This window comes from Lynx canadensis, chromosome A2 (assembly GCF_007474595.2).
Source record: "Lynx canadensis isolate LIC74 chromosome A2, mLynCan4.pri.v2, whole genome shotgun sequence".
Classification (NCBI taxonomy): Eukaryota; Metazoa; Chordata; class Mammalia; order Carnivora; family Felidae; genus Lynx; species Lynx canadensis.
In genome coordinates, this window is record NC_044304.2 from 146,862,460 (window position 1) to 146,889,549 (window position 27,090).

General features: G+C 39.6%; 1 long non-coding RNA gene across 1 annotated transcript; it reads right to left on the reverse strand.

Annotated features, from left to right (window-relative positions):
• Window positions 1-57: 57 nt before the first annotated feature.
• Window positions 58-26,481, reverse strand: LOC115509197. Its single transcript, XR_003967250.1, has 3 exons — window positions 26,351-26,481; window positions 23,265-23,463; window positions 58-403 (listed from the first exon to the last, which is right to left on the reverse strand). It is a non-coding gene; the product is annotated as an uncharacterized LOC115509197 (long non-coding RNA).
• Between the last annotated feature and the right edge of the window lie 609 nt (window positions 26,482-27,090).

A 27,090-nucleotide genomic window follows, 5' to 3' on the forward strand; every position in this document is an offset into this window, starting at 1 on the left:
TTGAACTCACAAACCACGAGATCATGACCTGAACTGAAGTTGGACACTTAACCAACTGAGCCACCCAGGTGCCCCATATTTACTGCACTATTAACATGATAGGAAATTTATTTCTCATTCATAAAACATCCAAAATGGGTGCTCATGGTGGGTGGCTCTCTTCCAAGTGTTGTTCGAGGAACCAGGCCCTTCCATCTTGTAATTCTGCCATCTTCAGCATGTGGCTTATGAGGTTACTGTAGGTGTTGACATCCTGCTGACAGGGAAAGAACATAGAGGATTGAGCGGAGAGATCCTTATAGGCTGGACCTAGAAGTGGTGCACATAAGCTCTGCTCACGTTTTTTCTATCCAGTCATATGGTCACACCCAACAGCAAGGGAAGCTTCAAATGCAGTCCTGTGCTGAAGAAAAAGAGGAACAGGTTTGATGACTGACCCGGCAAAGCTTTTACCACAGTATCCAGCTCTAAGCTTCTATAATTACGGTGACAGAACTGACACAGGAATTTTAAAACTTTCTTGTTTAATGCCAATGTCATCATGTCTCTTGTTTACATTAAATATCTTCCTTCCTATTGAAGGTCTTCTGTTGAAGATATATTGTTTAGTTTAAAAAAGCAAAGTAGAGAACAATGTATATAGTATGCTACTTTTGTGAATGAAAAGAGGAATTATAGTGATAATATTTATTTGTACCTGCTTGCATACATATGAAGAAACACTGGAAGAATACAAAGAAGCCATAGGGAGTAGGGTGGGGCCAGAGGGAGGATGGATTTATCACTGGGAGCAAGACTTGTCCACGCATGCCTTTAAATATTGTTACTAAAAAAAATAAAAAATAATAATAATAAATATTGTTACTAATATTACTTAGTTAATTATAAAATTATGCAATTAAGAAAAACCACTTCTGGGCACCTGTCTGGCTCAGTCAGTGGAGCATGTGACTTGATCTCAGAGTTGTGAGTTCCAGCCCCACAGTGGGCATGAAGCCTGCTAAGAAAGAAAGAAAGAAAGAAAGAAACCATTTCTTTTTATTGGAGAAGAATTTTTCACTGATGGATCTCTTTTTGTTTTCAAGTAAAGAAAGGCTTGAGGAAAGGACTATCTGGGAAGGTGAGCAGGGCATAACTGATGAGCCTAAAGTAACAGTAGTGATCAATATAGTGCCTTTCCTGTTATAATGCACCTATACTGGATTAATTAGATTTTGGAAAAGAAAGTAAAAGAGTAATAATGCAACAACTTGGTTTTATGTAGAACCATCGAAAAGTCTCAGAGCACTTTTATATCTGACATCATTGTTTATTTTTTATAACATTCTTAATAACTATGGTACAAAAGATTTAAATTAATTTCTTGTTTTGTAAGGTACTGTCAGAGCCGAGAATAGAAGTTTAATTACCTACAAATTCATTTTAGACTTGTAGGCCAATAAATAATCTCAATTTCTGGGTAGCATCAACCCTAGAAGTATATGATAAAAGTCCTTTATGTTTTATAGCATTTTCACAAATAATTTCATATTTGGTCTCCTCATTGGCCGTGTGAATTAATTGTGACTGGTATTATCTTTAGAGATGAAAAACAAAGGTGGCCACTATAAATAAAGTTAAAAGACTAATAAAAAATTGAGGGGAGAGGTATGCTTCCTTCATATACAAAGACCTATTACAAGTCAATAATTAAAAGGCAAATATTTCGATGGAAAAATTCACAAAAGACATGCATTAAAATCATAGAAAGAGGTCTTGATAACAACCAAATAAATAAAACATTTTAAAATACCCTTAAAAATGAGTGGAGATAAAATAGTATCTAGTACTGACAAAAGTACATGGAAAGAGGAACACTGATAAATTTCTGGAAGAGTTATCAGATGGCCAAACCTTTCTGAAGGCAAATTTGGAAATATATTAAAACTCCAAAGATGTTCATAACATTATGAGCCAGTAACTTTATTCTGCTAATTTATCCCAGTGAAGTGTTCAGAAAAGCATAATAATTTATGCCAAGTTATATAAATATCAGCATTCTTATTAGTTCAGCAAAGGGTGGATCAAATGACATAATAAGGAAATGGAATACCAAGCTGCCATAGGAAATCATATTAAAGAATTAACTAAAGGCTAAAGGAAAATCCTACAACCCCATGTGAAATAAAAAAGCATGATTGAGAAAAAAATACAGAGACACATATATACACATTTTTTGCACCTTACAAACAGGTGAATTGTGAAAGACCATTAGTAAGACAACAATGGCTAAGAGTGACTTAAACTTAGAAAGACACATTTCCACCAAAAGGGAGTTCCATGGTCCTTCAAAGCTTCAAACCTAGGTAGCATTCTCCTCTCCTTGCTGATATCCATTCTACTGGGCTTCTTTATCCAAAACAGACCAGTTCATATACATTGAGAGATGGTCAAGGCAGCCCTTGGTAGGCTGCACCAAGTATGATAAAGAACTCTTCAGCAGCTTCCACAGGGAATTTAATGTTGTGTTGATCTAACAGATATTGAATCTATGGAACTGTTACTGGTGTTCAGCAAAGGTTTCAGAATGAGGACTTTTACAACACCTGGCTTTTAAATGCTTATGACAGGTGCACCAAGGTGGCTCAGTTTGGTATGCATCTGGCTCGATTTTGGCTCATGTTATGATCTCTTGGTTCATAGGATCAAGCCCTGCATCAGGCTGACAGCACAGAGCCTCGAAATAAATTAATTAATTTTTTAAAAAGTGTTGTACATATTTTCAGGCCTCACCTGAATTAATATTTGGATTACAGTTGACCCTTAAATAATGGCTTTGAACCACTTACATAAAGCAGATTTTTTTGATAAATATAATATAGTACTGTAAATGTATTTTCTCTTATGATTTTGTTTTTCTTTCTTTTTTTTTTTGTTTTTTGTTTTTGTTTTTGAGAGAGAGAGAGAGAGAGCATGCACACAAGCTGGGGCAGGGAGGGGGAGCAGAGGGAGAGGGAGAGAGAGAATCCCAAGCAGGCTTCAGCGCAGAGTCCAATGTAAGGCTTGAACTCATGAACTGTGAGATCATGACCTGAACCAAACTCAAGAGTCGGATGCTTGGGGCGCCTGGGTGGCTCAGTCGGTTAAGCATCTGACTTCAGCTCAGGTCATGATCTCACAGTCCGCGAGTTCAAGCCCCACATCGGGCTCTGTGCTGACAGCTTGGAGCTTGGAGCCTGGAGCCTGCTTCTGATTCTGTGTCTCCTTCTCTGTGACCCTCCCCCATTCATGCTCTGTCTCCCTCTGTCTCAAAAATAAACACTAAAAAAAATTAAAAAAAAAAAAAGAGTCGGATGCTTAACTGACTGAGCCACTCAGGCGCCCCTCCCCTTCTGATTTTCTTAATAACATTTTCCTTTCTTTAGCTTATTTTATTTGTAAGAATACGGTATATAATATGTAAAACATACAAAATATGTGTTAATTGACTGCATATGTTATCAGTAAGGCTTCCAGTCAACAGTAGGCTATTAGTAGTTACGTTTTGGGGAAGTCAAAGTTATACACAGATTTTTTTAGTGTGTGTGTGGGGGGCTGCACCCTTAACCCTGCATTGTTCAATAGTCAACTGTATAGGCACTAAAGTTGATGTCAGTTCTCTAATCTCACACTCCAGATTACTTCCATTTCTTGAATTACTTTTCCTCATTTCTTATTGATTACTGTTCATTGCATAGACCCTGCCAGTTTTTTTTCATGTTTTTAATCTCTCTTTGTCTTTCTGAATCACCTCTATTAACTAATGATCCATCTCTTACCCACATGCAACACTGGTGATTTTTCTTACCACATTCAATTTGTGACTATCTTTTATTTTCTTCAGAATCCTAAACCTCTCCTCAATAACACATTCAACGTTCTCATTGCTTTTGTGATTATTAGACATACTGAGGTTAATAATGTTGCCAAGCACCCCAAATTAAATAGAGCAAACCTGCTGGTGACAGAAATCTAGTTGACCAATGCTAAAACAATGGTGTCCCAATTGTTGTTGCCATCTGCTGGGGGCAGGCAAAGTTGAAATACTTTTGCTTTTGGAACAATTTAATTTTCATCTCCTTGAAAGTTCACAGGTGGGCAAAATGCCAAAGAACCCCTGTCTCTTCCACTGCCTTGGTGCCATTCTGGTGAAGTGCATTTGTGACCATAGTCATCAAATCACATATAAATATGTAATTAACCAAAATTATTTTTAGAGAGCTTTGTTGGTATGCATCATCTTAATGAGGCTGAGGTTGTAGGGTTAATATCTGTGTGGGTTACTTAGCACATGGAGACAAACTGTGTCACCCAGATAGTCATACCTACAGCCAGCCATCTCACAAATGCACGCTCTTCAGGGGATCTACATACAGATCCTATGTCACTTGTGTGCATATCATTTCAATACAATCCACATAGGACAGTGCAGTTACCAACCTTCATAATAATATATGACCTCAGGATCTTCAAACTCAGAACCTCAATTAGACATTAATAAGAGAGAAGGTGCCTTAGTCACATGTTCAGATTTTTAAAAAATCTACCCGTGAGCACAGGTTGCATCACAATGTTCTCCAAAAGTAAAATACTAAAGAAAGTGGGGGTGCCTGGGTGGCTCAGTTGGTTAAGCGTCCAACTTTGTCTCAGGTCATGATCTGATGGTTCGCGGGTTCAAGCCCCGCGTCGCACTCTGTGCTGACAGCCAGAGGCTGCAGCCTGCTTCAGAGTCTGTTGCTCTGTCTCTCAAAAATGAATGAAAACATTACAAATAATAATAATAATAATAAAGTCAAAGGAGGCTTATTTTTCTAATTGAGAGCATTAGAAAAACAGAGGGTGACACATGATTTACCTCTACTCCCCAGGGACCTGATGACAATGAATTCCTATTGAGTTCATATTCTGAGATCTCCCAAAGAGCAGGTCAGTGTCACTAGAGAATTTACATGCTTGTCAAAGCACAGAAGATTCACAACTTGGTTTCTGGCTTCAGGTGCAATTTTCTCCTTCTGTTTTCAGGATCCACTCTTCCTTCCAATGCCAGAGCTACAGGCAGTTCTCTAAATAACACCACGTCCCTGGCAGCCCAGCTCCCATTTGAACATTTCAGCAGAGCTCCTTTGAGGTCTGCCCTGCACCGCCTCCCATCTCCCAGGCTCGGCTTCGCTTGTCTGAGTCAGACGTGAGTCACCTCACTCATTAGCGGAACTCAGAATGCTTCTCCATCCCATGGATCCCTCTTGTCTCCTTCTTTTAACTGGTTTCCTGGCAGCCTAAGGTCAATGACCAACCTTGACATTAAGGTTTGGGTCACTACTAAGGTGGTCTTCTCAGTAAAGACATTGGCAGACAGCAAGTAGAATTAAAAGTGATGGTGATGGTAATGATAATGATAATGGTGAACAGGTGCTTCAGAAGCACCTTAGTGGCCAGATTTGGTGATTCTGCTCATAGGACAGCACAGGGGTCCTTAATCCTTGGTCTCTTCTTTCTCTTCTTTCCCTCTTCGCCATCACCCCCTCCACATACAGAGACCCATGTGGTACAAGGTGAAAGCTTATGGACTACATTCTCTGAAAGTCAAGTAAAACAGCAATGTCCTGCATTGGTGGGCACCCTTTTCTCCAGCATTTTCAGATTTGTTATTCTCGTTTTTACTCATTTGATTTTACATTCTCAGTAATTCAAGAAAGGGCAATAGAGAAAGATTTGTGCCTCGTTGGTGCCTCCTGGGCATATAAAGAAGCCTAGTGAAATGGTATTATTAATAAGAAACTCTAAATTCACTGTAGAAAATATCAATACCAAAATACTGTTATTAATTCATTAATCTTACTTAAAGCCCTTTGTAAAATGGTTAATGCTTTACTCAGCATGAAAAGTCACGAGTTTTCAGTAAGTCAGATGATTTACTTTAGAAGGGGACCCCAGAGATACCCTGTCCAGTCTTTCGTTCAATCAGCAGACATTTACTGAGCACCTACAATGAGGAAACACTGAGCCAGGTCCCCAAGGGCAGTGTTTCTCAAGCTCCACTGTGCATGCACATCAACATCACCTGGGAAGCTTACTAAAATGCAGATTCTGGTTCAAGAAGCCTGGAGTGGGAGCTAAAGGCTCTGCATTTCTGTAAGCTTCTTGAAGATGCTCACGAACCATACTTTGAGTAGCTAGACTCTAGAGGCTCTGCACAGGCCAGACAAAGCTTGATTCCCTCTGCAAGGAATATCAGGGGGTCCACAGGCTCTGGAAGGCTGCCCTGTGCATTCCTCCTCCACAGCTGTGTTTATCCATGAAGCCCGGACAGTGCTGACCTATTCTTTCCAGGGCTCTTGGCTTTCTGATGTCTTCACTCCCGGTGGAGGGTGTTAAAGTTGCAAGATTAGATTTGGGATTAGGGCATGGAAAAAGGCCCATTTATCTTCAGCCTTGGCTATGAGGTCTGGTCCAGGCCATTTAGCAGACAGCTTTGAACTCAGATTTTAGGCAGAGCCTTTCTTTGATTGTTTCAGAGATCTCCTTTTAGGATTTGTTTGTTTGGATCCTTTGTCAATTTTTCTGTCTTTTAATTATTGACTTGTAATTGTTCTTTATTAAAATAAAGGGGAATCTCTCCCCCCCCAAAAAAAAAGTTGCTTGTTTTTCTGTTTTTATTTTGTTTTCTTAGTCTTTTACTTTTGTCTATTAATTTTGGAATCAGGAATCTTGAACTCTAGGCTAGTATTAATGCATATCTCAGGAAACTGTTGAGACTAAAAAGAAAGTACATGTGGGATAGTCCCCACAAATACAGAATGTGGGCACTTTGTTTTCAGGGCTTGCATGAACTTGATAGTTTTACTGAACCTAGTGTGGGACATAGCTGACATGTATCAACAAATACCAGTTTGGTTTTGCTTTATTTTGGTTTTTAGTTTGGTTTTAAACATTTATTGAGCACTTACAAGTACTATGTGTGCTGTTCTAGGTTTGGGTGGTATTAAAATACATGAAGTAGAATTAGAAGCTGCCTATTATAAGCACTTTAAATGCATAAAAGTGGCAGTGATTTCTGGTTTCCTTTGGCCTCAGCTATCACTTTCTAAGTTGTCAATAGATAAGACCTTCTGCCATACCTCACATGTCCGATTAAGAAAGTGCCTCAGTGTTAAGGCAAATAACCTGGTTGTTCCTTGGTTTCTACATTACTGTCTCCTCTCTATAAGAAACTTATAAATGTTAAATTTATTTAAAGATTTTATTTTACTTTTTGAAGTAGGCTCCATGCCCAATGTGGGGCTCAAACTCATGACCCAAGATCAAGAATCACATGCTCTACTGACTGAGCCAGCTACATGCCCCTAAAGTTATTTATTTAAATAGTAGAAGTTATAGGGGAGCCTGGGTGGCTCAGTTGGTTAAGTGTCTGACTTCGGCTCAGGACATGATCTCACAGTTCGTGAGTTCAAGCCCCACATCGGGCTCTGTGCTGACAGCGCAGAGCCTGGAGCTTGCTCCAGATTATGTCTCCCTCTCTCTCTGCCCGCCCCCCACTCACTCTCTCTCTCTCAAAAGTAAATAAACTTTTAAAAAAAAATTTAAACAGCAGAAGCGATAAGAGTAATAGTTTTCCAGTTCAGACTGGTAGGTTTTTGTCTAGCTTTGAGAAATAGTAAATTTGTACTTATTCCTCATTTATGACATTTATGTTATCTCCACTACTGGCTGTAAAAAAGAAATATGTATATAATATGTACATATATTTATATATGTATACATATATACTTATTATACATAAATACATTATACATTATACTTTATATACATATATACTTATTATATATAAAATCAACCATCAATAGTAAAAATGAAATGTCTAAAAACAATGTGTTTTATCTCCAATTAGTATTTGCTTTTTAATAGAGTCAAAGGAAAGAAACTCTAATGGCAAAATTTTTTAACTTGTTTTATTTTTTATTTTTTTAAATTTACATCCAAATTAGTTAGCATATAGTGCAACAATGATTTCAGGAGTAGATTCCTTAGTGCCCTTTAGCCATTTAGCCCATCCCCCCTCCCACAACCCCTCCAGTAACCCTCAGTTTGTTCTCCATACTTATGAGTCTCTTCTGTTTTGTCCCCCTCCCTGGTTTTATGTTATTTTTGCTTCCCTTCCCTTGTGTTCATCTGTTCTGTGTCTTAAAGTCCTCATATGAATGAAGTCAATGATTTTTGTTTTTCTCTGACCAATTTCACTTAGCATAATCCCCTCCAGTTCTATCCACGTAGTTGCAAATGGCAAGATTTCCTTCTTTTTGATTGCCAAGTAATACTCCATTGTATATATATACCACTTCTTCTTTATCCATTCATCCATCGATGGACATTTGGGCTCTTTCCATACTTTGGCTATTGTTGATAGTGCTGCTATAAACATGGGGGTGCATGTGTCCCTTCGAAACAGCACACCTGTATCCTGTGGATAAATGCCTAGTAGTGCAATTGCTGGGTCGTAGGGTAGTTCCATTTTTAGTTTTTTGAGGAACCGTATTGTTTTCCAGAGTGGCTGCACCAGCTTGCATTCCCATCTAACAGCAAAATTTTAACTATCATCCAGGTAGAGAACACTCCCTTACTCCAAATGGCTCCCCGGTTATTCTTCCTACACACTAGACTGCCTTATGGGTCCCTATACTGAGCACAGATAAAACAAAAAAAGTCAATATTATTGAATCCCATCTATTTGCCAAGCACTGTGCTAAGTGCTTTCCCATACATTTTCTCATCTAATGGATCTTTTGCTTTCTTACTGCAGAGGAGAAAATGAAATTGTGCCTTTGCTTTGCTACCTCCTCTTCCCAAAGTCCTTATTCCTCCCTGTCTCTGTAAGCCTGGTAGCAAGGGAACTCAGTTTGAGACAAAATCCATTATTTTTGCATCTTATCCAGGTCCACGGCAAAAAGTTGGCTGGTTTCTAATTTCTGGAATATGAGAGAATGTGTTGATTTAGGAATCAGTGAATGGAACACTGCTGAGGGCTGAATGCTCTTTAATGCTATGTACCCACATGGGTGGGCACCCAGATCTGGTGAGAGGTCTCTCTTTTTCTGGCTTCTTTCCCAGATAACCCATTGAACTCTCTGGGGAAGAGTATCCATAGCCATATCCATTCAACTCCTCCTTTATCTATGAACACAGGTCCCTTACCAATTTCCTCGTCCTGCCCTGGCCCCTACCCTCCCTTCCCACCAAATTCTCCTGAGAAACATGACAGAGCATATCTATTCCTGAGATTATCTGCCTTTTTCTCCTCTTACCATGATTCCAAATCTTGGATTCCAGTAAGGAAAACACAGCCTGGGTGACATTGCATAACCAGGGAAAAAGGAATCTTCCCTGGGCAATGAAAGGAGGGTTGACTCACTACCTCAGCTCCTAGGAACGGCTCTCCAGCTGCTGACAGAAGCCACACGGGTTCAGCCACGAGGCCAGCAGGGAGCTCCCTAGTGACCAACAAAAAGGAGGCAACCAGGACTAGCCAGAGCTGAGCTGGGGCAACTGACCCATTTGTAGAAGTGTCCCTAAGGACAGTGGCCAGCAGTCCAAATTGCAACGTCCTGGTGGTGTAGCAAATTCCTATCTGGTCCAATCTGGTGGATGAATGGTGCCCAACAACAGAAGACTCTGGAAAAGGATGTACTTGTAATCAGCACGTGGTGATATTTTTATTCCAAAGGCTTATTCTTCGTTCTTTCACTTACACAACAGACATTTGAATGAATATTGTAGGCACTGAGCTAGAGGTTGGCACACCCTACCCTTGTGGAGTTGACAGTTCAGCAGAATGGCAGAAGGGGAATAAACACAGGGGCTCCAGGAGAACTTAGAACAGGCACTTAAGATTTGAGAGCTGGGAAAACTTTCCCAACAATGTACGAAAGGCTTATACAGAAGGAAGGAGGAAGGACACCCCAGGTGGGGGAGACAGCAGTGAAATCACAAAGGCAAGAGAGAACAGTGGGTCATTGGAGGAGTAAAGTGTTTTGGTGTGGCTGAGGTAAGAATAATGCAGGGGAGGGGGCAAGGGATGATCCTGGAGAGGTGAGCTGGAGCTACATTATAAAGGTGTAATCCTGTGTGTCATACAAGTAAGTCTGAAATCCACCCTGAGGGCAATGGGAAATGCTGACTCTCTGTGGGGGAAGGACGTGTCAGGTCTGCTTTTTTAGGAAGTTTTCTCTTTGGTTGGAATGTGGGAATTGGATGCAAGGAAAGCAAACATGGAAGTAGGAGGACCGGGTTGGAGGGTCTTGCAGTAATTGAAGAAGGAAACAACGTGGGCCTGAACCATTGTAAAGGTAAGAGGAATGCAGAGAAAGATGAGTTGGAAAGATACAAAGCAATAGTACCAACTGACATTGGGGATCAGTCACAGGTAGGGCCTGAAATGCTCTGAATGTCTCTCAGCTTCATGAATGGAGGAAGATGACAGGAGGAGAACTTGCTGGAAGGAGGCGATGAGTTCAGGTTGAAGCAGAAACCCTGCCACTGGCCTGAGTAGCAGTGGTGGAAGGTCAGGGCAACTCAGTGGCACTGGGGACTCCTCAGGTGTACCCCAAAGGAGGCTTAAGGACAATTTCAGACCCTACCAGTTAGAGAGATGGTGCTCCTAACACAAGCTCCTACTTAGAAGCCTGGCTTATTAAGACTGAATCTGTGCAGGACTGAGACTGCAAATGAGAGGTCTTCAGAACCTGCACCAAGCAGGGCCCGACAAGCTGTTACCATGGAGATGTGGTGTGCGCAGGAGGGAGTGAGTAGGAGGCCTGATCCATTCCAAGCCTTGGGTCACAAGGCTGTGGCAGGCTAACAGATAAACAGGAAAAAGACATAGTCAATAGAAAAGGATGTTCAAAAACTATTGACAGTTAATTGGAGTTGTATCGTCATAATTCTAGATTAAGTCTAACAATTTAGAAGGATTAGGGTAAGCCACTTAATGATCCTGCTAGTTATTTCAGGTACCACTTAATGAGGGCACAAGGAAGTGGATGCCAACTCAGGCTAATGCCAAATGTACATACACCCATCTTAAGCCCTTCTCCATCCCTGGATTCTAAGTAGCTTCATATTATTTCCAAATCTCTGGAGAAAAAGGCACAAAATATGGGAAGTTAATTTTTTTTCTCTTTGCCATGCTGATGGCAGTAATACTTAAGCAACCTTTGGAGCTCTTTGGGAAACTCAGGTGCTGGCAAAGCCTCAGATTCAATGCTATTATTAAGCAATTGGAAGAACATTCGGGACAGAGAACCAGCAACACTGGGGCCCCAGGTGGCTTTTTTTTTTTTTTTTTTTTGGTGGTAAAATATACATAGCATGAAGTTTAGCATTTTGACCATTTTTAAATGTACAGTTTGGTGGCATTAATTACATTCATAATCTTGTGTAACTGTCATGATATCTCTTTTCAAAACCATTAAGCAGTAATTGTCTATTGGCTCTCAAAGTTTTAAACAACTTCATTGTACTGCAAAGCCTCTGCCTACCGGGGAGGATAAAGACAACTAGGCTGATCTTGGTTCGGTCAGTCGCTCTCAATTCAGAGCAATTGGGTTTTTTGGCCAGAGTCCTTGTCCTGTGGGTAAACTTGTTAAACCTAATCTCTGGAGGGAAACAGATTTTAACCATCTTAATGACTGATGGGACTTATTAATCCTGATTTCCAAAGTATTCAAATCGTTCGTGGCAGTGCTTATTAAGAAGTCAGTAAAAATTAAGTCAGGGCCACAGGCTTTTGGAAAGATTCCACTGGAGGCAAACTTAGTTCCAAAGATAGTTGGGCATAATTGTGAGACAAATTGTCTAGGAATCAACTTCATTTTAAATAACCAGAAACAAGGGGCGCCTGGGTGGCTCAGTCGGTTAAGCATCCGACTTTAGCTCCGGTCGTGATCTCATGGTTTGCAGGTTTGAGCCCTGCATCAGGCTCTCTGTTGTCAGCACAGTGCCCACTTGGGATCCTCTGTCCCCCTCTCTCTCTGCCCTCCCCACCTGTGCTCTCTCTCAAAAATAAATAAATATTAAAAAATGTAAAATAGGGGTGCCTGTGTGGCTCAGTCAGTTAAGCATCTGACTTCGGCTTAGGTCATGATCTCATAGTCTGTGGGTTCAAGCCCCAGTTAGAGCTCTGTGCTGACAGCTCAGAGCCTCGTGCCTGCTTGGAATTCTGTGTCTCCCTCTCTCTCTGCCCCTCCCCTGCTCACACTCTGTGCCTCTCTCTCTCTCTCTCTCAAAAATAAATAAACATTAAAATTTAATTAATTAATTAAACATTTAAAAATTTTTAAATAATAATAAATAAATAAATAACCAGAAACAATAGTGCCTGTGGAGGATGAGATATAATTCTGGCTTGGAATGGTAGATTATAACCAGGCAGTAAGAGCTGGAAATTCCAAGTGTCCCATTCCCTTTTCTTTCATAAATCAAAACATTCAATGAGGGAAGGGACAAGCCTTTGTGACTTTGTTTCCTCATACAACAAGTTCAAGGTGTTTAGAACATGGTGCTTATAGGCCAAAGCTCAGTGGAGAGTTCACAGATCCAAAGCAGTGATAATTCTCAAAGCCCAGACAGATACTTCCCAGATGCATGATGTCAATCACAGGAGATAGCAGAAGGGAAAAGGAATGGGAAAGATTTAGTGAAAGTCACTTCACCATAAGCACAAGATCAACCACATAACCTATTTGGGGGACGAGCAGTGAAACAAATCCTTTAACAAAATATACTATTCCTGGAAACTGGAGCTCAGAAGAAGTTGACTGGCTTATTCAGGATCACCCAGAAAAGCCAGAAGAGAGCTAAGAATTAGAATCTTTGTTTCCTGATACTGGGTTTAGTGGTTTATTTTGATCAGTATCTGCTGGTATTCTGTGCTTAGAACGCACAGGGGTGATGGTTCTCAGAGCCTCTCTATAAAGTTTTCTTACCCCTCCCCCCAGGGGTGATCTATCAGTATCTTTATCTCCAAATTCACCTCCAATTTAGTCTTCTAATATTCTACTTATTTTCCATCAGAACTTAAATCTTAAACAGAAGTTCAGAAAGATGTTGGCAGTCAAGAAAATGTTTACTGCTCTTAAGATCCTATTAGGGGACAATTTCCAGAATGATGGTGTGAGGAGCTCCATAGACCCACTCCTGAACAAAACAACCATAATTTTCAAAAACCAATATTTATTAAACCAACCATTTAAAGTTGTTGTTCTACAAAGTGAGATAAGAGTCAAGAAGACCAGAGGCCACCACCCCTACTCTGCTTGTAAAGCAAGGGTGTCGCTCCAAGAGAAGTGGGTTACTGTCCCTGCCCCTAGTTCAAGAACCTAGTCTCCCAGGTTTTGCCCAGGGGAAGATGTAGGTGATAAGAACAGAGAGCTTGAAGCTCTCCATAAGTGAACTGGCTTTGTTTGGAATAGAGTATCGGGAAGTTCAAGCCAAAGGGAGTTCTGGAAAACAATGGAGAATTTGGTGCGAAGCAATGAAGAGGGAGCCAATAGCTCTGAGAGCAGCAAAAGTTAGACCATAAGCCAGCTAGCTTACCAGAGAGAAACAGGGAGAAAGACAGCTAAAAAGAGCTCTCTTGGGGTCTGAAGAAGTCTCAAAGACTGGCCTCAAAAACTACCTCTGCAGAGGGCCTTAAATTTAATTGGATCAGACTGTGGAGCAATTTATGCCTTGGGGCATATTGAAAACAATGCAGCGATTAGCTAACAACTAATGGAGCCTAACAGCTAGGGATCACACCAACAGAGACAGACAACTTAACAGAGAGATGAGTCAAAGAGAGCTGTGTTAAAATCACTGTCATCCCAGGACCACTATGCTCATGTATGACCAAGGGTGTACTTTCTGAAGAGAAACAGCAGAGTTTCCGCATTGCAGGGAAATAGACTTCACTAAAACAATCTAGCTAAGTCACTAAAGAAATAAAAAAAGCAAACTACAATGGTAAGCTCATTAGCTCGAAAATAAACAATAAAGTTGAAGGGATCAGTATCCAGAGTTGCTACAATATATTATCTAAAATGTCCATTTTTCAGGACACTTGGCTGGATCAGTTGGTAGAGCATGTGACTCTTGATTTCAGGGTCATGAGTTCAAGCCCCACCTTGGGGCTAGAGCTCACTTAAAATAAGATATCCAGTTTTCAACAACAACAACAAAAATTATGAGACATGCAATGAAACAGGAAAGTGTGCTGTGACCCATACACAAGAGGAAAAAAAACAGTCAATAGAAATTCCCTGTGAGAGGGCCCAGATATCCAACTTAGCAGACAAAGACTTCACAGCAGCTATTGTAAGTATATTCAAAGAACTAAAGGAAACCATGCTTAAAAAAAAAAAAAAAAAAAAAAAATATATATATATATATATATATATATTAATGTTTGTTAATTTTTGAGAGACAGAGAGAAACAGACCATGAGCAGAGGAGGGGCAGAGAGAGAGAGAGACACAGAATCTGAAGCAGGCTCCAGACTCTGAGCTGTCAGAGCCTGACACAGGGCTCAAACCCACAAACAGTGAGATCATGACCTGAGCTTTAGTTGGACGTTTAACTGGCTGAGCCACCCAGGTGCCCCAGGAAACCATGCTTAAGAAAGCAAAAGAAGGTATGATGACAATATCTCATAAGATAATAAAGAGATATAAATTATTTTTTTAAAAAGAACATAATGGATTTTCTAAACTTGAAAAGTGCAAGAACAGGAAAGAAAAATTCACTAGACGCACTCAATAGTACAACTGAACTGGTAAAAGAAAGAATCAGCAAATCTGAAGATAGATACATAAATACATATAAGAACACAGAGAAAGGAGAATGAAGAAATATGAACAGAACTTCAGAGAAATATGGGATACCATTAAGCGTATCAACATATGCATAATGGAACTACCAGAAGGAGAGGAGAGAGAAAGCAGAGCAGAAAAAATTATTTGAAGAAATAACGGCTGAAAATTCTGAAATTTGATGAAAAACATTAATCTACATATCCAAGAAACTCAACTAACTCTAAGTAGAATAAACACAAAGAGATCCACATTTAGACACAGCATAGTAAAATGTCGAAAGAGAAAGAAAGAAAATCTTGAAATTAGCAAAGAAAAAACAACTCCTCATATACAGAACCCAGATAAGAATAACAGCTGACTTCTCACCGGAAACAATAGAGGGCAGACAGTGAGATGGCATATTCAACAGAGTAACAAGACAACACACAGAATATATTTGCAAATGATGTATCTGATAATGGATTAATATCCAGAATATAGAGAGAATTCCTGAAACTCAATAAAACAAAAACAAAAAACAAAACCAATTCAAAAATGGACAAATGACTAGACATTTCTCCAAAGAAGATACACAAATGGCCAACAAGCACATGAAAAGATGTTCAACATTGCTAGTAACTAGGGAAATGCAAATCAAAACTATTATGGTATACCATGCTATACCCAGTAGGATGGCTATTCTCAAAAACAAACAAATAAACAGAAAACAAGTGTTGGTGAGGATGTAGAGAAACCGAAACCTTTCTGCACTATTGGTGGGAATGTAAAATGGTCCAGATGCTATGGAAAACAGTATGGTAGTTCCTCAAAAAGTTAAAAATACAATTATCATATGATCCAGCAATTCCTCTTCCGGATATATACCCCAAAGAATTGAAAGTAGAGTCTCAAAGAGATATTCGCACACCCATGTTTACAATGGCATTATTCACAATAGCTAAAACATGGAAGAAACTCTAGTGTTCATCAATGGAAGAATGGAGAAGTAAAATGTGGTATATACATACAATGGAATACTTGGCTTTAAAAAGGAAGGAAATTGTGTAACATGCTACAACATAGATAAACCTTGAGGATATGATGCTAAGTGAAATAAACCAGTCACAAAAAGATAAATATTAATTTCACTTACGTGAGTTTCCTAAAATAGTGAAAATCATAGAGACAAAAGGTAGAAAGCCAGTTGCCAGGGAACGGGGGAAAGAAGAAATGGGGAGCTATTGTTTAATGGATATAGACTTTCAGTTTTGCAAGATGAGTGGAGTTATGGAAATGTATGCTGGTGGTGGTTGCACAACATTATGAGTATATTTAATACCACTGAACTGTATACTTTAAAATGTTTAAGATAGTAAATTTTATGTTATGTGTATTTTACTAAAATTTTTTAAAATTGAAGAAAACAGGGGCACCTGGGTGGCTCAGTCAGTTAAGCATCCAACTTCAGCTCAGGTCATGATCTCACGGTCCATGGGTTCGAGCCCTGCATCGGGCTCTGTGCTGACAGCTCAGAGCCTGGAGTCTGCTTCAGATTGTGTCTCCCTCTCTCTCTGCCCCTCCCTGCTCACTCTCTGTCTCTCTCTGTCTCTCAAAAATGAATAAATATTAAATTTTTTTTAAAAATTGAAGAAAACACAAAAAGAAATAAATAAAAATTGAAGAAAACAAACTATACACAATCATCAGATGGGAATTATCCCAGGAATGCAAAGTTGGTTTTATATCCTAAAATCAATTAATGTAATATACCGTATCAACAGAATAAAACACAAAAACCATATGACTATTTTAATAGATGGGGGAAAAAAAGCACTGACAAAATCAGTATCCATCAATGATAAAAAATCAACAAAACTGGAACAGAAGAGAACTTTCTTAGCCTGATAAAGGCATCTACAAGACACCCACAGCTAACATCATACTTAACAGTGAAAGACTAAATGCTTTCCCCTTAAGATCAAGAACAAGAGAAAAGTGCTCTTGCCATTTTTATTTGACATTGTACTAAAGAAGGGGCACCCGAGTGGCTCAGTCAGTTAAGTGTCCTACTCTTGATTTCAACTCAGGTCATGATCTCACAGTTTGTGAGATCCAGCCCTGCGTCAGGCTCCATGCTACAGCTCAGAGACTGCTTGGGATTCTGTCTCTACCTCTCTTTCTGCCCCTCCCCTGAGCACTCTCTCTTCTTTGTCGCTCTCAAAATAAATAAATAAACTTTAAAACAAACAAATAAAAACATTGTCCTAAAGGTTCTACCCAGGTTATTTAGGCAAGAAATTGATATAAAAAGCATCCAGATTGGAAAGGAAGAAGGAAAAGTATCTATTTGTAGATGACATGATCTTGTATATAAAAAAATCCCAAGGAATCCACTGAAAAACTATTATGACTAATAAAAAAGCTCAGCAAGATTGCAGGGTAGAAGATCAATATATAAAAATCACTTTTATTTCTATTCACTAGCTAAGAACAATCTCCCCCCCAAAATCAAGAAAACAATTTCATGGGGTGCCTGGGTGGCTCACTTGGTTGGGCATCTGTCTCTTGATTTCAGTTTAGGTCATGATCTCATGATTCATGAGCAGAGCAGAGCAGAGCAGAGCAAAAAAAATATGTTCATGAGTTTGAGCCCCGCATTGGGCTCTGCACTGAGAGTGTGGATCCTGCTTGGGATCCTCTCTCTTCCTCTCTCTACCCCTCCCCTGCTCGCTCTCTCTCTCTCTCTCTCTCTCTCTCAAAAATAAATAAACTTAAAAAAAAAAAAAAGCAAAGAATTTCATTTACAAAGCATCAAAGCATCAAAGAGAATAAAACATTTAGGTATAAATTTAATAAAAGGAGTGTAAAACTTTTACAATGAAAACTACAAAATGTTGTTGAAAGAATTAAAGAAGACCTATAGAAATGGTAAGATACCCTTCATTCATAGATCAGAAGACTCAATATTGTTAACATGGCAATACCACCAAATTGATTTACAGATTCAACCTAGCTCCTATCAAAATCCTAGCTGTATTTTCCCCCAGAAATTAATCAGATCATGCTAAAATTCATGTGGAAAGACAATCCAAAATAGCCTAAAAACTTTGAAAAAACAACAAAGTTGGAGGACAATAATTAATAGTGTGGTACTGCATAATGATATACATACAGATCAGTGGAAGGGAATAAAGAGTTCAGAAGTAAACCCTCACATTTACAGTCAATTGATTTTTTTTTAGGGCTTATTTATTTTTGAGAGAGAGAGAGAGCAGGGGAGAGGCAGAGAGAGAGGGAGATACAGAATCTGAAGCAGGCTCCAGGCTCTGAGCTGTCAGCACAGAGCCTGACGCAGGGCTCAAATTCACAGACCATGAGATCATGGCCTGAGCCAAAGTTGGATGCATAACCGGCTAAGCCACCCAGGTGCCTCACAGTCAACTGATTTTTGATAACAGTGCCAAGGAAATTCAATGGGGCAAAGAATTGTCTTCTCAACAAATGATGTTGGGTCAAACAGATATTCACAAGCAAAACAATGACTTAACAAAATTTAACTCAAGATGGACCTCTGACCTACTGTAAGGTAAAACTATTAAAATTCATCAAAATTTAAATTTGCATGTTTTATGGGGTGTCTGGGTGACTCAGTTGGTTAAGTGTCCGACTTCCACTCAGGTCATGATCTCCCGGTTTGTGAGTTCGAGACCTGCCTAAGGCTCAGTGATGAGAGCTTGGAGCCTGTTTCGGATTCTGTTTCCCTCTCAGCCCCTCCCCCACTCACACTCTGTCTCTTTCTCTCTCTCTCTCTCTCTCTAAAAAATAAATAACCATTAAGAAAAAAATTTACACTTGCATGTTTTATTTTATTTTTTTAATGTTTATTCATTGTTGAAGAGAGAGACAGAGAGTGGGAGCAGGGGAGGGGCAGAGAGAGAGGGAAACACAGATCTGAAGCAGGCACCAGGCTCTATCAGCACAGAGCCTGATGCAGGGCCTGAACCCACAAACCACGAGATCATGACCTGAGCATCTGAAGTCAGACACTCAACTGACTGAGCCACCAGGTGCCCCTAAACTTGCATGTTTTAAAGGATATCACTAAGAAAGCGAAAAGACAATTTATATAATGGGAGAAAATATTTGCAAATCCTATATCAGATAAGAAACTTGTATTTAAAATATATAAATAAATAATACTTACACATTGATTTAAAACTTTAACCCAATTTACAAATGGACAAAGAGGGGCTCCTGGGTGGCTCAGTCGATTAAGTGTCCAACTTTGGCTCAGGTAATGATATCACTGTTCCTGGGTTCGAGCCCTGCATCAGGCTCTGTGCTGACAGCTCAGAGCCTGGAGCCTGCTTCAGATTCTGTGTCTCCCTCTCTCTCTGCCCCTCACCTGTTCATGGTCTGTCTCTCTCTCTCTCAAAAATAAATAAACATTGCACTGGGTGTTGTATGGAAACCAATTTGACAATAAACTTCATATATTGAAAAAAAATAAAATTTATAATAGCTGGAAAAAAAAAAGAAAAGCAAATAAATAAATAAATAAATAAATAAATAAATAAATTGGGGTCCAATTAATTACATTTGTCCTTCATGGGAATGTTGGACAAATATGTTGAATACAGTTGAACTGTATAAAGGTAATTTATATCTCTTGAACATGTTAGATATTAAATGAAAAAGAATGTCCAAAGTGTTTCTGGTATTCTCGCCATTCAGTTAAATTAATTTTCAATAGGGTTCCAATTCTTGTTCCATTTGAGATCTTGCCAAGGAAATAAATAATATCACCACCAAAAAATAAATAAATAAATAAATAAATAAATAAATAAACATTAAAAAACATTTAAAAAATAATAAAAATGGACAAAGAATTTTTTGAGATATACAAAGATTGTTTTATTTTTTATTTCCCACATTAACATAGAAAATATTTTCATAGAAACAATGCGGGGAGAATTTTTTCTATAGCCTCAATACATTTATTACTGATGCCCACTTTGTGTTTCTAACACCATTATCCTGTTACATCCACAAGTACATGCTTTAGGTTCATGGTCTTTCTGAAACCTCAGCATCTAACCAAATCTACTTGGATTTTAATTAGCATATTAATTTTATTCTCATTTTTATTTTAATATTATACCAAATGGCAAATATATCAAATGATCCAAATGTACCCAATGATGTGCTTCTCTTGCCCATAGTTACAGTGTTTGGGAAGGTTACCCAGCCCATTTCTCTCCCTCAGATATATAACATGTATCACCTTAAAATGATAATTATCTAGATTATCTAGTCCATGTTTTCATAGAAACAAAGTGGGGAGAATTCTAGAACTGTCTCCTTGTGTCACACCCACATGCATTTTATATTTATTTATTTAGTTATTTAGTTTATTTATGTGTTTTTGAGAGAGAGACAGAGAGAGTGGGTGGGGGAGGGGCCTACAGAGAGGGGGAGAGAGAGAGAGAGAGAGAGAGAGAGAGCGTGAGAGTGAGAGAGGGAGAATCCAAGCAGGCTCCACATTGTCAGCACGGAGTCTGACGCGGGAGCCCATGACCCGAGCCGAAACCAAGCGTTGGACACTTAACCAACTGAGCCACCCAGGCGCCCTAATACATTTTATTTTTAAGACACTGACTTCTTGATGATTCTGGGCGAATTATTCGACACAATGTCCTACCTTCTGGATTTGTCTGATTGCTTTCTCATGGTGTTGTTAAACTTGTTCTTCTGTCCTCTGTATTTTTTGGTAAGCTCAAAGTTGGTCTAAAGGCTTGATAAGAATCAGGTTCAATATTTTGGTAAGAATTCTTCATAAGTAATGCTGTGTACTTCCTACTATCTCATATTAACCGGTACGTAATATCTGGTTGTCCCACTATTGCTAAACCTGATATTGATCACTAGGTTAAAGTGATGATACCTTATTAAAAAATGTGTTTTTAAAAATGGGGACTTGACCACTTATGCTGTTTTAAAATGATTATCCCTACTTTGAAGTTTCAGATAAAGGGGCTCTGAGTTGTTGCCTAGCACCTAGGAGACAACCTTTATCCTGTATAAAGGATAAGAGGATTAAGACTGAGGCTTTATCCTCTTTATGGAGTAGACACAGAAGTTCAAGTTTATCTCTGAGGGTGGCCAATCAGAGCAGAAATTTCTGGAATATGAAGTCTAACAGAGACTATGTTTTTTCTGGGTCTAGAAGAAGTTACTCTGAAATTGCTCATTAGCCAGAATTTAACCATCGGCAAACAGATCTTTTGACTAACACTTACTAAAAAGAGTCTAAACACTGGGAATTCAGATACAGAAGAATCTTCTTTTCCCCTAAGAGAATCTTTTATGGCACTTTATTTATTTTTTTATTAAAAATTTTTAATGTTTATTTATTCTTGAGAGAGAGAGAAAGAGAGACAGAGAGTGAGCAGGGGAAGGGCAGAGAGAGACAGGAGACACAGAATCTGAAGCAGGCTCTAGGCTCTGAGCTGTCAGCACAGAGCCTGACCCGGGGCTCGAAGCCATGAACTGTGAGATCATGACCTGAGCTGAAGTTGGACACTTAACTGACTGAGCAACCTAGACGCCCTTTTATGGCACTTTAAAATAACTCATCCTCCACCTGCCACTCCTCTCCACCCCTCCAAAACCACTTTAGACTCTAGAATAAAAAAGTAAGGATGAGGGGCACCTGGGTGGTTCAGTTGATTAAGTGTCTGACTTCGGCTGAGGTCATGATTTCGCTGGGTTTGTGAGTTCGAGCCCCGTGTCGGGCTCTGTGCTAACAGCTCAGAGCCTGGAGCCTCCTTCAGATTCTGTGTCTCCTCCTCTCTCTGCCCCTCCCATGTTCATGCTCTGTCTCTGTCTCTCAATAATAAATAAACATTAAAAAAAATTTTTTTTTTAATTAAGGATGAGCATTTTCTTTGGGTGCAGAACAGACAGATCTTTAGATATTTCCCTTTTTTTTTCAATTTTTTAATGTTTATTTTATTTTTGAGAGGGAGAGAGAAACAGAGTACGAGCAGGGGAGGGGCAGAGAGAGGGGGAGACACAGAATCCGAGCAGGCTCCAGGCTCTGAGCTGTCTGCATAGAGCCCAACACGGGGCTCGTGCTTGAATCCACAAACCATGAGATCATGACCTGAGCCAAAGTCAGATGCTTAACAGACTGAGCTACCCAGGTGCCGCTTGATGTTTCTCGAGTACTGTTTAGAGTAAGGAAAAAGTATGCATCTGTTCTCTTTGATGTTTGTCTCTTGTCTTTAGCTACTATAAACTAAATAACTGGTTTATAAATATATATTTATATACATCATGAAGTTCATTGCCATCCTTGTTCTTCTTTGTGAATAGAATTTAGTGTACCCTGACTAGAAATGCACTGAGAAGGGAAGAAAATATAAGCAACGAGGTTAAGGGATTTCATTATTAAAACTAAGAATTTGAGCGGTGCCTGGGTGGCTCAGTCTGTTAAGTGTCCTGCTTTGGCTCAGTCATGATCTTATGGCTAGCGAGTTCGAGCCTGGTGTAGGGTTCTTTGCTGACAGCTCAGAACTTGGAGCCTGCGTTGGATTCTGTGTCTCTGTCTCTCTCTACCCTCCCCTGCTTGTGCTCTTTCTCTCTCACAAATAAATAAACATTAAAAAAAAATTTTTTTTTTAACTAGAATTTGGTTTCTAAGGGAAATTAGTTCTTTTTAATCCTAAAATCAACACTTTTATTTTACGGCAAGTAAATATTCAAATCAGTTAAACTCTGATCAGGGTTGTTGTGCATTTCTGGATACCCAGAGGGAGTTATTTGGTTGTTATTGCTTGGTTTTGTGTGTGTGTGTGTTTGTTGTTATTTTGTTTTTCGGCCAGCACAAAGATTAAGTTGTTGTGAACTTTCTGCGTCACAGGACAGAACTTAACCTTAGGGTATGGGACTACCAGTTTTCCTCTTACAATGGAAATTGACAATATCCTTTTTCTCCATTTATTCTGTATTTTTTTTAAGATTCTGGCTTCAAAGTTACTAGTTGGGTGAGGGAGGTGGCAAAGGTCCCTTTGAGGAGATAGTTTAATAGCAGCACTCCCAGTGAACCTAGCAACACATGCCTATAGTTTCCATTGGGGATTACTACACTTGCTAATGAAGATCACACAAGCAGTTTACAAGACCAAATAGTGTAAAGAGTCACCCATCCTTTTCTTTTCTCTTCTTTTTTTCCTCTTTATATATAACCCCTTCTTTCCTTCTTTTCTAGTCCTTCCTTCTTCTTCTTCTGCCTCTCTCCTTGTCACTGTCCCTTCTCATTTTTTTTTCTTCACTCATTTTGCCACTCATTATCCTAGGCTGGTATGCTTTGATGACTCCCCCTATTCCCACCAATTTCTGTGTTCCCGAAGGATTTCCTACCTTACATCAACCTGTGGTACAGCACTGTGTCACTGAATACTTGATAGAATCGAAGGAATAGGAGAATCCTAGGGAGGGAGAATCCCAGAGAAGGAGGTCCATGTCTTGATCTGTGTTCTGAACTCCCTCTGTCCAACTTCCATTTGTTTCGAACTGCAAATTCCAGTTTCCAGTCTGGCTTCTCTAGGATCTCACAGTTCTATAAGGATAGTAATGGAATTACTTGAGTCATGTCCAGTACTTCAAAAAAAGCCCCAAAGACATTGCATATTTACTCACAATAAAGCTTGAACAGGTTGACTAAATAATGGAAAGCTTCTTTCCTTTCTTTGGGGGGGAGGGGTGCTGGAAGATGAGGAGATTATGCCATACTAAATCATTGTAAAGAATGTATCATCATATTCAGAAGTTCTGGTTGGCTGCATGAGCCGTCTATAGAGAGCAGACAGAGTATACTGGAAAGAATGTGGGTGTGGAGATGAGGTCAGGATTTATTTTCCAGCAATAAGATTTGGGCTATGTACTTAACATCTCTGAACCTCAGTTTACTTGCCTGTAAAATGGAAGTAGTAATTTACAGTTTTCAGACTGCTTGAGGACTTTCAATAATGGGTATAAAGCGTTCATTAATATAATACATGGTACTCAGTAAATATTTAATAGGTTTTCTTTATAAATGTGATTTATTTGGTAGATAAAAATCTCACAAAGCTTATAGCTCTTAGGGGGAAAAATAATTCTGATCACTGAGAAAAGAGATTGGGAAGCACTCATATAACATAGCTCTACATGCTCACACCCATATCCCCTTAAGAGCTCATGTCAAGTCCTGAGCGCTCTAAGGGATGTACAAGATGATACAGCACATCCTCTGAGCTGATGAATGCATCCTCGGAGGGAGATACTCAGCTGCCTAACTATACCTTAGCAACACTTCCTTAAGCTCACCTGCTCCTTGCTGGATTCCTGTGTGATTTTTTAAGTTTTTTTTTTTAAGTTTATTTATTTATTTTAAGAGAGAGAGAAGAGAGAGAGGCAGAGAGAGAGGGAGAGAGAGAATCCCAAGCAGGTTCAGAGGCTGTCACTGCAGAGCTCAAAGCCAGGCTTGATCCTATGAACCGTGAGATCATGACCCACCCCGAAATCAAGAGCTGCATGCTTAACTGACTGAGCCACCCAGGCACCCCTCCTATGCTATTTTGACATAACTCTGGTGATGAGCTTCAAGAAGCACCAGGTCTGCTCCTGGCTATCTGACTGTTTATGGAGACATGGGGTTTTGGGGGGAAGGAAACAGGAATGCAGTGTCTTGGGAAAGGGAACAAAAGATGAAGTTTGTGGAAGAGATGAGGCAAGTCTGAGGATCATCAAAGCTTAATTTGCACTCCTTGAAAATGGGGCAATAGACTTTATTTCCTGAAAAGTACTGTCCCAAGTCAGCTTCTTCCATCTCAGCCCCATAGGGACTCCTCTAAACAATGAAACTTTCCTCCTAAATCTCTTAGCTCTTCCTCCCAATGGGCCTTGGCTATTTCCCAGTTCATCCCTTTCTGTAGGCACCCCCAAGATAGGGAGATCAGTTGTCCCTCTCCTGCTTTCCATAAATAAGCTCGAGTTCCCAACTAACAGCCAGAAGCTATCAGCAATTTCCAGAGCCCTTGTCCCAGGCCCCTGCTAAATTTCATTTGGTAGAGCATCTTTACAGAGACGCCCTGTAGGACCCAGCTTTTCAGCTCGGTGTTTCTGTGGAGCAGGCCAAATGAATGTGGAATATTCTGTCTTAAGCTGAATTAATACCTCGTTATTTTAAAGACTGTAACAACTTGTTTTCTAAATGTTTTCAATCAGCACATCTTTATTTATTGTCCTTAACACCCAGAGGCTATTTGAAAAAGGATTTAGCTTTCAAAGTCTGATAAGTAAACAAAAGTTTCCCAAAAACATCTTCAGGCAGCCACCCAGAGACCTCATTTTTGCCACAGTGTTTGGCTCCCTGATAATTGCCCATTAGTACTGTGCTCAATCAAACCTTGTGTAATCATTTAAAAAATATACCTCCTAACACAAAGTTACTTACCAACTTATTTTTCTTAATCACTATGTGTAGCAAAACACAAAAGCAGAAGCAAGATATGTTTAAAGGTGGTATTGTCTGACTAGATCCTAAGCATTTTAAATTGAATAGGCTGTGTTTGGGATTCATATGAACTGGTTTGGAGATGGTTATTCACTGTTCTTCCAAAAGTGAATAGTGTCCAGAGGGGACTGGTTAGATAAGCAGAGGCTACCATGCATGGCTTCAGCTCTGTGAATTTCTAAGGCTTTAAAATTAACCCCAGAATCCCCTTAAATGCAATATTCCCTTATGGTGAGCTTGGTCTCTGATACCTTCTTTTATCTCAATCCTCTGACACTCCAGAAATTTACCCTGGTCTCTCTTACTACTTGCAACCAAGAGAAAAGTTGGGAAATAGGGTTGACTATTTCATAGACTATGACAACAATTTACTTCAAAATCTCAATGTTTGATGTAATTAAAATGTACTGTTCTTATCACATACAGTTCAATGTGAATTGGTAGGGGTCGAGGTGTGTGGAATGTGCTGGTCAGTCTTCTATGAAGTAAATCAAGGATATAGGCTTCTTCCAGCTTGTGGCTCTATCTTCCTTAAGTTCTCAGAATTCTTTCCATTCAGCCAATGGGAAAGAATCTGCCATCACTGCCCAGGAGGCTTTTTATGGGGAAGCCCTGGAAATGGCACCCATTACTTCCGTGCATTTTCTTTTGGCCAAAACCCACTCACAGTGCTCTGCCCAACTCCAAGAGAGGCTAGGTAGTCTAGCTGTGTGTCCAGCCCATAGCAGTTTCTCCCACAAGGAGAGACAGACAGCTCCCTTATGCAGGCTGATTGTTCTGTTCTTGTATATCATCAAAGGTATGCAAAATAAATGTGCTGCCTTATTTTCAGGTCACTTCATACCTACACCTACCATTAACATCTTGGTCAGTTTTTGGAAAAAGCCCATCTGTCAATATCAGCGTCAACCTCATCACCACCGCAAATCAGTCCACACTGTGAACTTACCTGTTTATATTTAGGATTTTCCAAAGTTTCAAGATACCTGGATTAAGCCTGTGCAGAGGCTCTGATTTGGAAGTTTCCCATGTACTTGTACCTTGCTCTTCTGGTTAGATGGTTACCATGACAAAGTCTGGCAGGTAATCACCAGAAGCCATATATAATATCTAACCAAGCTTTGTCACAAGGCACCTATGAGAAGAAAATAAATGTTTTATAAACATTTAAAGAACTATCTCTATACCGCGTCAAAAGTTATAAAAAACATGTTGTCTTTTCTCAATCAATATACTCTTCAGCTGTCAGAACTCTGTAACTGTCTGCACTCTTGCTTCCTCCTTCTCTCATTTACCAATTAACAAAGGCTATTTCATAGTGCAACCATTTTAGAGACATCTGTTTGTCCTCGTTTACTCATAGGCTACTATTCCCATTGAGATTTTAGCTTCTTCCAATGATTGTTCATCTTATGTAAAGAGAATGATAACATGGACTGGACAAGGTAATGAAGGTAAGGTCCTCATGTACATTCTGCTCTGGTTTTCTTTTCCTTTTTTTTTTTTTTAATGTTTATTTTTGAGAGAGAGACAGAGTGTGACCGGGGGGGGGGGGAGGTGGGGGCAGAGAGAGAGGGAGACACAGAATCCCAAGCGGGCTCCAGGCTCTGAGCTGTCAGCATGATGTGGGACTCGAACTCATGAACCATGATACCATGACCTGGGCTGAAGCCAGACACTTAACTGACT